Source organism: Armigeres subalbatus, chromosome 2 (genome assembly GCF_024139115.2).
Source record: "Armigeres subalbatus isolate Guangzhou_Male chromosome 2, GZ_Asu_2, whole genome shotgun sequence".
Lineage (NCBI taxonomy): Eukaryota > Metazoa > Arthropoda > Insecta > Diptera > Culicidae > Armigeres > Armigeres subalbatus.
The window spans coordinates 290,839,788-290,852,462 of NC_085140.1; the positions used below are offsets into that span (position 1 = coordinate 290,839,788).

General features: G+C 37.9%; 1 protein-coding gene across 1 annotated transcript in view; it reads left to right on the forward strand.

Moving 5' to 3' along the window:
- The first annotated feature begins 11,426 nt into the window (after positions 1-11,426).
- Positions 11,427-12,675, forward strand: part of LOC134212397 (cytochrome b5-related protein-like) — an 87,071-nt gene continuing 85,822 nt past the window's right edge. The window contains exon 1 of the mRNA XM_062690192.1: positions 11,427-11,647. The gene's annotated coding sequence lies outside the window, so the exon portion shown is untranslated. The remainder of the gene's footprint in view (positions 11,648-12,675) is intronic.

Below are 12,675 nucleotides of genomic sequence, written 5' to 3' on the forward strand. Positions count from 1 at the left end.
TATAAGAAAGACAAAAAATGTAAATTAAATATTAGAAATTATAACAATATGAAAATATGACAACTTGAAAATATGACAACTTGAAAATAGAAAATACACATATATATGTGTATTTTCTATTTTCAAGCTATCGTATTTTCATATTGTTTCATATGGATGTACAAAAGATTAAAATATGGAATTTTAAATTTAAAAATACAAAAGTATAAAAATATGAACATATACAAGTATAACAAATGTGAAAGTATGAGAATATAAAAATATAAATGCATCATAATGTGTGCATTTAAAAGTATAAAAATAGGAAAAATATAAGAATATGGAAAATACGATAATATAAAAATATAATAATATGAAATAACATAATAAATAACATGAATTTATATAAATCTGAAAATACAAAAATATTAAATATAATAGTTTAAAAAATATTAAAACATAAAATATCAAATAAGAAAGTGTAATGTAAAATTTAAAGAAATATAAAAATATGAAAATATGAAAACAAAATAAAATTAAAATTTTAAGACACAAAAATAATAAAACATGAAAGTGTAAGATTAGGGAAGTGTAAAATACGTAACTAAAAAAAATAATAAAAATGTAAAAATATAAAATTATAAAAATATGGAAACTTAAAAAATTAAAATGTAAAAATATGAAAAATAAATATAATGAAATATGAAAAATTAGTTATAATGAAATATGGAAAATAAATGTACTATAAATCATTTCGTGGACTGGAAACTAGTGATACTCATGTTTCCTTTGAAATCTCTGTCTAGATTGCTATCAGAAATCAAGGTGGGTGTAGTCCTCAATTTCAATCTATGACAAAAATGACAAAATCATTAGAATAACTATTCCTGGCCACGCTTATCTGTACCGTTACTAGGGAGAGAGTTGGATATTGGGAAGGTATTTATTGGGTCAGGATGTGCCTGTAGCTGGCAATGTGACCATGGTAGAACTTACCCCGTAACACACCACGTAAAGGTGTCTACCCAGCGTTACGGGTAATATTCCTGCTGACACCAGGACAAGCAGATTGCGCATAAACTACTCGAACATTTATCGCGTGTTTTAATGTGTTATATGTTTTTATAATTGCATTGTTATATATCGACGTGCGTATCACAACTTGGTCTCGTCAATGATCGGTTTTGTGTACTTGGCAAGTGAACACAGACAGAATAAATCCCAGGTGAAGTGCTATCTGAAATCGCGCATTTGGTGTGTCGTTCATTGCCGTTGCCCATTGTGGGGCAAAGCAAAACACGGTAGACATCAGAACAATGACAACAGTAGTGTGTGGAGCCTGTGCATTAAAAATAACTTCCGAGAACGATCGTATTTATTGCTTCGGTGGGTGCGATCAGATTCTGCATGTAAAATGTTCAGATCTAAATCTGTCTGGAGTGACTGCACTGAGAGAATGTGTCTCATTGAAGTATATGTGTCACAGCTGTCGCAAGAAGCAATTATGCATTAACGATGTGAAGAAGAACTGCGCTGAGATTCTTGCTAATGTTTCTGAGTTCAAAAATACGCAATCAGATCTTGCCTCATCACTACAAGACAGTATACTACAGCATATTCATTCACTTGAGTCTGCCATCACTGAACGAGTGTCGGAAAATATTAAAGCTTGGCTGCATAACAAATTGTCAGTTGGCGGTAATAACATATCGGTGAGAGCAGCTACTTTGAAACGATCGTTTGCTGATGTTGCTGCCTCGAGAAATACAGAAGATGTGGACTCTGCTGTCGTTGCTGTTGATACTGCCGATACTGTTGCACTAGATTTTCCTTCCATGGCTTCAGAAGGTGGTTTACTCCGCTCTGGAAAAAGGCGACGATTAGGATCGAAAAGCACTATAGCCAATAACAACAAGACCTCAGCCGCGGTGGTTAATGCTCAGAAAAAAGATCGTCCGATTTCAACATCCGATTTTTCTTCGCTATCAAGCTCGAAAACAGTTGCAGAACTTGACGAAACTGTGCAGATCAAACCAAAAGTTTTCCAGGAATCTGATGTGACCAAAAAGGACATTCAAGACCAGCTCGACCCGGTTCAATTTTGTGTGAAGAATGTTTTCTTTCTTGCAAGTGGTACCGCTCGCATTCGTTGCTGTTCATCCTCGCTCGCAGTTAAACTTGTGCATGCTGATTAATTATTTTAGAGCGTCTTAGGGGAAATGCTACAAGGTTAAAAGACTATTAAGGAAGACTAAAGAAGTAAATGGAAGAATAATAGTCTTTTAACCTTGTGCATGCTGCAAAAGCATCACTTTCCGAAAAATACGACATCGAGATTCTCAAGCCATTGAGACCTAGACTGAAAATTACGGGAATTTCGACTACGATGGAATCGAACGTATTTCTTGAAAAACTACGTAAGCAGAATAATATCCCTGCCACTGCTGAAATAAAACTTATTCGATTGGTAAACGGTGAAAAGCAGACCAAAAAGTCAAACTCAGCAATCATCGAGACAGACTCAAAAACATTCGCCATGCTGCTGGGCCTTAAGCGTATATTTCTAGGATGGGAGCGCTGCTTTGTTTCTGAATCCGTCAACGTTTTAAGATGCTTCCACTGCTCTGAATATGGCCACACAGCTTCGAATTGCAGTAAACCTCCCTGTTGCCCAAAATGTGCCGAAGGTCATGAAGTAACTGAGTGCCTCTCAGATTACGAAAAGTGCATCAACTGCTACTTAGCCAATAAGGCGAAAAAGGCAACCCCTGAAGATCAACTCGATATTTCCCACTCAGCTTGGAGTTCAGATTGTACAATTTACCGGAAACGCATATCAAACTTCAAGAAAAAAATTGATTACACCTCGTAGCAATCATCAGAATCTGAATTTGTGGATTGTGCGGAAATCTCCGTACAAGTAGTGACCCCTGGTGTATCAGGTAAAATTAAGAGTGGTATATGTCTACCCGAAGCATTGCTGAATACTACACCCTTTTGTAATGAGCCCAAATTATCAACCCAGGAAACTGTTGGCGAGCTGCCTTGCGGCGACCGTGGATATACTCAAGCAGTCGATACTCCTGCTTTGTCAGGTAATGATAATAGTATATGCTCTTCCGAAGCTAGGCAAGATATTGCACCCGTTTTAAGAATATGCGATTTGCAGACTCAAAAACCTTTCCCAACAAAATCCGGCTTGGATGACGAGGTTTTCCACACAGATATATGTGCAGGAAACATTCGAGCAGTTGTTATCCCTGCTCTGCCAGGTAATTTTGAGAATAGTATATGGCCTGCCGAAGCTAGGCAAGTTACTGCACCTCACTCAAATCTGAGTGCATTCCAGACGCCTCGTCCAACACTCAACAATATCGGTCCAACATACGAGCATTCAGGAAATCGCCCCCATGGTGGATCAGCAAAATTTGGGAAGAACGTTTTTCGCATCTATTACCAAAATGTTAGAAGTCTGCGTAACAAAATAGATGACTTTTTCTCCGCATCGTATGACGACGAATACGATGTCATCGTGCTGACCGAAACCTGGCTGAATGATAGCATTAGTTCAGCTCAGTTGTTCAGCAACCATTACTGTGTTTATCGGAAGGACCGCTGTCCTGTCGAAACCGGAAAATCACGAGGAGGTGGAATTTTAATCGCGGTCTCAAACCGGCTAAGTTCTTCTCTTGCACCTATAGTAATCGATGACCAACTAGAGCATCTATGGATAACTGTGGAGTGCTCTAACAAGAGAATTTGGATTGGCGCTGTTTATCTTGCTCCATACATCTCCAACGACGCCACAACCATTGAGAGACACTTATCTGCTGTTAACAGTATAACCTCGGCTATGCACTATGATGATGTTCATGTTTTGGTTGGAGATTACAATCAGCCCCATCTCTATTGGACGGTTGTACCATCTGGTGAAGTACATTTGGACGCTGAAAATAGTACGTTCAGCAGCGCAAGCTCGAAACTCGTCGATGGAATGTTCATCAATAATATGGTGCAGCTCAACACGGTTTCAAATTTCCAAGGTCGAACGCTCGATTTATTGTTCAGTAGTGAGGACACTGCGTCCGAATGCACCGTTTCCCAAGAGTGCAGTCCGATCGTTCAAATTGACCCCTACCATCCAGCGCTTTTGGCCACTTTGAACATCTCACTGCCCTTAACTTTCGAGGAAGCTTTTGATAGCAATCAGTATAACTTTGAAAAAGCTGACTTCGCTTCTCTCAACTTGGCGCTTGAGAATACTGATTGGACACCAATGGAAAATATGGATGATGCCGATTCGGCCATTGAATTTTTCAACCAAGCTGTTACTTCTTTGTTTGTGCATCATGTTCCTGCATTCCGACAGCGACGCAAGCCTATCTGGTCTAATGCACACTTACGTCGCTTGAAACGTGCAAGAGCGTCTGCTTTGAAGGTGTACACTAGAACACGCAATCCATTCACCAAACACATGTTTGTGTCTGCTAGCACCAACTACCGTCGATATAACCGCTTTCTCTATTCGAGATACATTGAAAAGAAACAGACTGATATAAAGAAAAACCCCAAATCATTCTGGAAGTTCGTCAATGAAAAACGTAACGAGCATGGACTCCCATCCCGCATGTTTTTTGGTGAAAGTAGCACTGGCTCAACTGAAACGAAATGCAACCTCTTTGCTGATCATTTTCGAGTGTGTTCAATATTAACTCCGCGTCAGACCAAATAATTGAAGCGGCCCTACGAGACGTCCCTGAAAATATTATTTCAATGGGTGTCGTAGAATTTTCTTCAAGCGATGTCCACAGTGCAATTTGCGAAATGAAGCCTTCATCTGTCCCTGGACCAGATGGCATCCCGTCACTGATACTGAAAAAGTGTGCAAACGTACTGTGTCAACCCCTCAGCATTGTATTCAACATCTCGTTACGGTGCAAAACGTTTCCAGAATGCTGGAAACGCTCGTTCATGTTCCCAGTATTCAAAAAAGGTGACAAACGTGACATCGGCAACTATCGTGGTATAACTTCCCTTTGTGCCGGTTATCAGATTCTGGTTGGAGAAATATTGTTACGTAAACTGAAACCGCATATCGCTGATGAGCAACATGGATTTTTTCCCGGACGGTCCACATCCACCAACCTAATAGAATTCACGTCATTCTGCATAACTGGGATGGACCGAGGTGAGCAGATTGACACAGTATACACCGACCTCAAGGCCGCGTTTGATAGCATCGATCATCGGATTTTATTAGCCAAGCTTGACCGCCTTGGCGAGTCTCAAGACATTGTGTTATGGTTTCAACCCTATTTGTGCAATCGGATGTTGTCTGTAAAGATTGGCAGTGGAGAATCCTATATGTTCTGCAACTCATCAGGAGTACCACAAGGCAGTAATTTTGGCCTTTACTATTTTCTGTGTTTTTTTTAACGATGTGTGTTGTTTTCTTCCAAAAGGGTGCAAATTAGTATATGCTGACGATTTGAAATTGTACCTCTTAATTAGATCTATAGAAGATTGTCTACAATTGCAGAGATTGATTGATTTGTTTATATCGTGGTGCTCTAGAAATCTTTTGATTGTTAGTGTATCAAAATGTTATGTTATAAGTTTTAGTCGTAAAAAGAATGACATTGTGTACCCATACAGCATTGATAACTTTAAGTTGACAAGGGTGTCAGAAGTTAAGGATCTAGGAGTAATACTCGATAAGAAACTGACGTTTCATAGTCATTATGTCAGCATGATAGCTAGAGCAAGTAAAAATCTCGGATTTATTATGCGCATTGCTAGGGAATTTCGTGATCCATACTGTTTAAAAGCCTTGTATTACGCACTAGTGCGATCCGTACTAGAATCCAATTCTATTATATGGTGCCCACATACTGATAACTGGATTACAAGAATTGAATCTATCCAATCTAAGTTTATACGATACGCTTTGCGATTTCTTCCATGGTCAAACAGATTTGAATTGCCTCCTTATGCTGATCGCTGTCAACTTCTGAACATGGAACCACTGTTTAAAAGACGAATGGATTCGAAAGCAATCTTTGTAGCTAAATTGCTGATATCAAAAATTGATGCACCGAATATTCTATCAATGATTTGTCTAAACGCCATAGAAAGACCACTTAGAACTAGGATTTTTTTACGACTTCCTGCACGCCGTACACTTTACGGACTCAATGAACCAATTCGTTCTATGTGTGATGTATTTAATAATGTGTACTATATGTTTGATTTTGCGTGTTCCATTGATATTTTTAAATCGACTTCAAAATGTTCAGCAACACTGATTGTTATTATAGTTAAGAAAAATTATGTTGAGCTTATTAGTTTTAGTTATTAGTTTTAATGAATCATGTAGACCACGATGTTCGATGATTGTTCCAAATATATAAATAAATAAATAAATAAATATAAATCCAATCTTCATACAAACATTAATCCTTATTCGATCTCAAATTCTAATGTAATACTAACTCCGTTTCACATTCAAAACATTTTCAAAGTAAATCGGTTTCAAATTCAATCTAATACTAAATCCGTTTCACATTCAATACATTTTCAAAGCAAATCGGTTTCAAATCTAATATAACAATTTTGTCCTGGCAACATTTGAATTATTAAATTTCGTTTAGTCTTCAATTTCGTAAACATAAATCAAATCCTAATTTTATAATACATAATTCCTAATATTTGTAACTCAAAAACAGATGTGTCAAGCATCTGTAATGAAATTGAGAACATATCAAGAATTACATCAGTTATCCTTATTTAGATTCCTTGCTTTCTACGAAATTATAAAAAGATTGTTTTTTTTTTCTCAATCCTTTTAAACCATATTATACTCCAATCTAAATGAACTACATTTTATTTCGTATATGTATTTCCAATCCATATCAACTCCATATTCAATATAAGTACAAAACAATCTAGATTAAAATCAAACCAACGAATTATTATCCAGAGCTGCATCTAAGATTCAAATTTGATTTCATATTGTTTAATTCCTGATACTTTCACTCATGTGCAGATGTGGCAAGCATCTGTCCTACAATAGATAATATGTATCAAAAATTACATAAATACCTAATTTGAGCCCTGATTATTCAATTCTGTGAATATTAAATTTTGTTAGAACTCAAATCAAAACAGATTGTATGTTTTGTACATTATATAAGTATCATTCCGTAGAACATTCTTTCTTTGGTACTGGAGACCTTTCGCTCCGAATTTTACTCCACAGAGACCTCTCGCTCTTATTTTTTATGTCGGAGACCTATCGCTCCTTTATTGCTTTTTTTGTTCCACAGAGTCCTATCGCTCTGGATATTTCTTTTAATATATTCGGTTTTAATTGAATCATCAATTGTAGCTCTCTTTATTCCAAATCGTTCAAATTTTGTTCATCTAGTCTTACTTGTCCGATTCAAACCTGATACTTTTCACACTAGATGTTTCAAGCATCTAAGATGTTAGTGATCAGGATGATATTGGCATCTAACTTGAACTGAACTTCTTCAAAACCAATTCAATTCTTTCCAGTTGCTCTTTAAAAAAAAACTTACTTTGGAGCGTCGTCCTTTGCGCCAATGTGGTGAATTAGATATATCTTAAAAACGAAGTAAACACGACTAAGGTATCTGTCAAAAAATTAGTCTGAAGAATGATCGTTGTTCCAAACATTTAGTGTTTTTCAGTAATTCACAGCATGCTTTGATTTTTTTAAACTAAAATCATGATTGTTAACTTAGCATGTTTTTAAGATTATCTACCATAAAACATTTACATATCAATTATCGAACATCATATTCTCTACACTTTTGTTTTAGCATTTAGGACATGTCCTACTTGTCCCACCCACTCCCGTCGCTGGTACTGGTAGTTTCAATGAAGAACAATACGATATCTGATCCGCCACTTGTCGGCCCTCACTGCCTGGCATTCGCCGCTGAAGGACTCCTAAAGCTAATGTGACCAGCAAGTGTCCTGCGAAACGCGGGACGCCTATCTGGATTGCGTCACTGGCTTAAAAATGGATCCTCCAAAAGTGCATTTTGCATAGATTTTGACCCAAAATAAAACTGGAAAAATATTTGTAAGGCTGTATGAAATGTAATAAATTTGTAAAACGAAGTTGAAGAATGCAGCGTCCCGCGAAACGCATGTCTGGTCACATTACCTAAAGTCTGGATGTCTGGTCACATTACCTAAAGCTATCTCAGTCTGTTCACAGAATACGCGACAGAATTTTCAACGCCGAGTTTGGAAGTAGGTGTGATCCTTCTGTGACATTGAAATATCTCAATGCGATCAGCTGATGCATTGTTTACCATGGCAAACTTTGTCGAATGTCCGAAAAACAACTTGTGCGGGAAATTTTCGTTCAATAATATCGTCACCTAAGTAACGCCAACCATTCATTCCTAGCGCATAAGAAGGAGGGATAAGTAACGTGGATTATTTTTCGAAAATTTCATATCAATTCGTCCATTTCGAAACAAAAAAAATGTTTTTCAAGGTTCCGCTGTTTAGGCCCCTTTATATAGAACAAGCTGCGGCAACACGCACGAGCTGGGAACAGCTTTCATAGTGATAGGCGATATGCAAAGGTGCGTGATCGGCTGGTGTCCTATCAATGACAGAATGTGCAGGTTGAGGATCAAATGCCGGTTCTTCAACTTCAGCATAGTCAAAGTATGAAGCACACATTCCGGAAGCACTGATGATAATAAGTACGCATTCTACGCGCAGCTGGAACGTGAGTACGACAGCTGTCCAATCCATGACGTCAAAATCATCATAGGAGATTTGAATGCTCATGTTGGCCAAGAGGAGGAGTTAAGACCGACTATTGAGAAGTTCAGCGCCAACCGGCTAACGATCTAAAATGGCCTACGACTAATTTATTTCGCTGCCTCCAAGAATATGGCCATTCGCAACACCTACTTCCAACACAGCCTTCCGTATCGGTACACCTGGAGATCACCACTGCAGACGGAATCACAAATCGACCACGTTCTGATTGATGGACGGCACTTCTCCGGCATTATCGACGTCAGGACATATCGTGGCGCTAACATCAACTCTGACCTCTATCTGGTGATGGTTAAACTGCGCCCAACACTATCCGTCATCAACAATGTTCGGTACCGACGACCGCCACGGTACGACCTGGAGCAACTGAAGCAACCTGATGTCGCCACTGCATACGCGCAGCATCTCGGGGCAGCGTTGAGGGCCCTCTAGAGGACTGCTGGAATACAGTCAAAGCAGCCATTAACGACGCAGCGGGCAGCGGAGAACAACGTCGGACATGTGGGACGAAGTCGACGGAACGATTGGTTTGGTGAAGAGCGGCATTTAAAAATGGTATAATAGTTTGGCTAAAAAACAACACCACATATAAGCAGCTGCAATTTTTATCCGTTTGTGTAAAACAATATGGTTACTTCGGAGAAATGTTAACTAAGGCCTGTAGCTTTCCAATGATGTTCATATTACTGCATATTGTTGACTTGAAAAAAGTTATGACTTATGAGCGAAACACTCAACTAGGCCTACAACTGGAGACACTCCTTTATTATTTATTTTAAATATAGTGCTACTTAGAGGCCTCTAGTGCTACTTGCTTCCTTGAGAGCTTTTTCTGCAGTGTCCTGTTTTAAATCCATAAGCTTATTAATTTTTATTCGTACTGTAAATAAATCCTCAAGCCACACGATGATGAAGCTATTGCATTGACACAACAAAAAAAAATATCAACTCAAATTTTGTATTGAGCCATTAAATAATGAAAACGATGAAAGACTATAATTTCACTTCAAAATCGAACTTTTTATAGAAGGCTTGGAGACCCATGATGTTGTATACCGATCGACTTAGTTCGTCGAACTGAACAAATGTCTGTTTGTCCGTGTGTATGTATGTGTACACGAAAATCTAAAAACATTAGCCAACTTTTCTCATAGTAAACCTTAACCGATTTTCTCGCTACAAGTTGCATTCGACGAAGGACAAAAATCTTAGTTGATCGCTATTGAAAATAATCACGATCGGTCATTGCGTTCGGAATTTATGAAGAAAATGGTGTATCCAACCAACCAGCTATGAAGCGTTTACAAAAGCCGTAAGGTAGGGAATTATTTTTGATATGTATCACACTAAAGCAAAACAAACGATTGAATCAAGAAAGGCATTATCACCAATAGGATGATTAATCTGTTTTTTTATACGATCAACCTTGCTTCTCTTGTGAGCTCTTCAATTACTTTCCTGTAGGGTAATTCGCCAAATGTTGATCGCCTAAATTTTTCGCCTATTGTTGAATTTGCGTGCATTTGTTATGGGTGTTCAACATTAGACAAAAATTTTGGCTGTCCAACATTTGGTGATCTTCCTTAACTTATGTTGGCGCATTTAAACCGTGGTCTCAAAACTACAAAGCACTTATACCTTCCTGTAGAGAAAAAGTATTATATGGATAAGTCAAATCAATGTTAAGTTAAATCAAGGCGTATTTACCCTAATTAATTCAAACTATCACCGATAGCTAAAGAGGATTATCTCTCTACTAGCGACACAAGATTTACTCGGCAGGTATTTCTGTCCATGGTCTAACTCCTGTCGTAGGTACAAAAACGAAGGAAAGCAGCGTCCATTTTTTATAACTCCACTGTATCAGATTTTTTTATTGTTTCAGCACGAGGCTGGCTCGTCTCCCTAAACTGTATCAGATTGTGGGATGAGTTATAAAAAAAGTCGATTAAATTGGGTTCCCCAACTGTGATGAGATTTGGAACGCAGACGATAATTCCTGCTGCAACCCTACGCATGGGATTAACAAAACAAGCTTTAGCTTCGAATGATTTTTTTACAATTTTTTTTTTCATGCTGTTCTTTAGATGTTGTCAATCAACTTTTCGAATATTATTGCATGCTTTGTACATGCGTTCAGTATCTCCGATCTCTCTTGAGTCTTTCAGGTTCTTCGGCAAATTAATTTTGATTGAACGAATCTCAGCTGCAATCTGCCGAGATTAGCCGGGCCAACTACTCTGTAAAATATTTTAAAGTATTTACTTTGCTGCCTAGAGTTTGTTTGTTCCAAGTCTGGATATTATGGATTTGAAGCACATCATTCCAAACGCAAATCTATATCTATGTATTTCGACAATTCAAAATATTTCATTATTAGTTGTAAACGCAAAACTAAAATCCAACATGCCTATTTCTAAGACAATCGATAGAGTTAAAATGATCAGATAACTCTTTTAACGTCTTTATGTTAATCGAATGGGTGTTCATAAAAATCTGGATCAGTCTGGTGCACACGCGATTCAATCCATGCGTCGCTGTGAATGCGCGGATTTCTGTTCGGTTTTGGTGTACTACTAAACGGGACCCGCCGTATCAATTAGAATACAGAGCAAGTCGAATGTGGGTCGGGTTCAGTCCGTGAAAGTGCGCGCTCGAGTGCGGATCTATAGGGAGACCTAACCGGGCTGATTCGGCGTGGAGTGTTTGTGTGGGCTCGCTGGCGAACGAAAACGACACCAGTGAACTTGTTGGCTGACCTTTGCTGGGTGGATTGATAGATTGCGATAAGAGTTGGGGGCTGCGGTATTTTTGGAAAGCGTTTACGATTGCATTTTAGGTATGATAAAAAAGATTAAAATATTCGCTTGTTCTTATCAGTTAATTCAGTTAATCTAACGGGAAAGGCTGAACCAAAACAAGTTAGTAATGATGATAAAATTTGTACGAAGTGTGATAAGAGTAGTGTTCCTAAAACCATCCTTATTCTCGTTAACATTCGAATGCTCTTTCGAACGAAAGTTGGTGCGCATTGTCATTCATGCCAGCAAAATCAAATGGAGAAATGATTCGAACGAATCGAATTCGTTTGACAGTATCGGTCGTCCGTAAACAAGAATAATGGTGTAGAATATCAGTTCATACTATTCCACTACTGGTTGATTTGTTCAAAATGCCTAAATAAATAGTTCTGACAGACACGCTAATTTTAATTTATAATTCTTTTCTTTAGTACCTCTTATAATTTAAAAAAAGTTTACACTAAAGATCACCTTTCGTGTCAATTGTAAATACCGTGTAAATAGGGAAAAGTGGGTGAAACCGACACCTTAAGCTTCTTCACAGCTCGCCAATCTTTGAAGCAATTTTCCGGTCTAGAAATTTCATGCAAGCCTAATTTGACCCTTTATGGATTAGTCCATGAGGTCCCACGACAATATTTCTTGATACAATTTGATTCCTGATGAAAACGCGAACAGTCCATTTCCAAGTTGAACCGGCTGAGGTGCGGGTAAGATCGACACAATGTGAGGGGACAAACCGATCTATATTTCAATTTGTATTTTTTTAAGTTGTTTATAACAACGATTTAAAAATAAATATGTATGAAGCCGTGCAGTAATGATAAGAAATGAAAGTGACCAGTTTACAGCTTCATGTTAAAAGGGGTAAAAATGGATCACGAAAGTACAACACTAGAGAACGGATTGAGTAAAAAACTTAAAAAATACGGATATTTTTTAGCGCTTTTGTTATTGGACCTGCAGATTATCCTTGATGACTTAATATTACCCTCAAGACCTGTCACGCCCAATGATGATCATACACAACATAATCAATCTCTGACTTGGTTATGTTCCCCGGCTC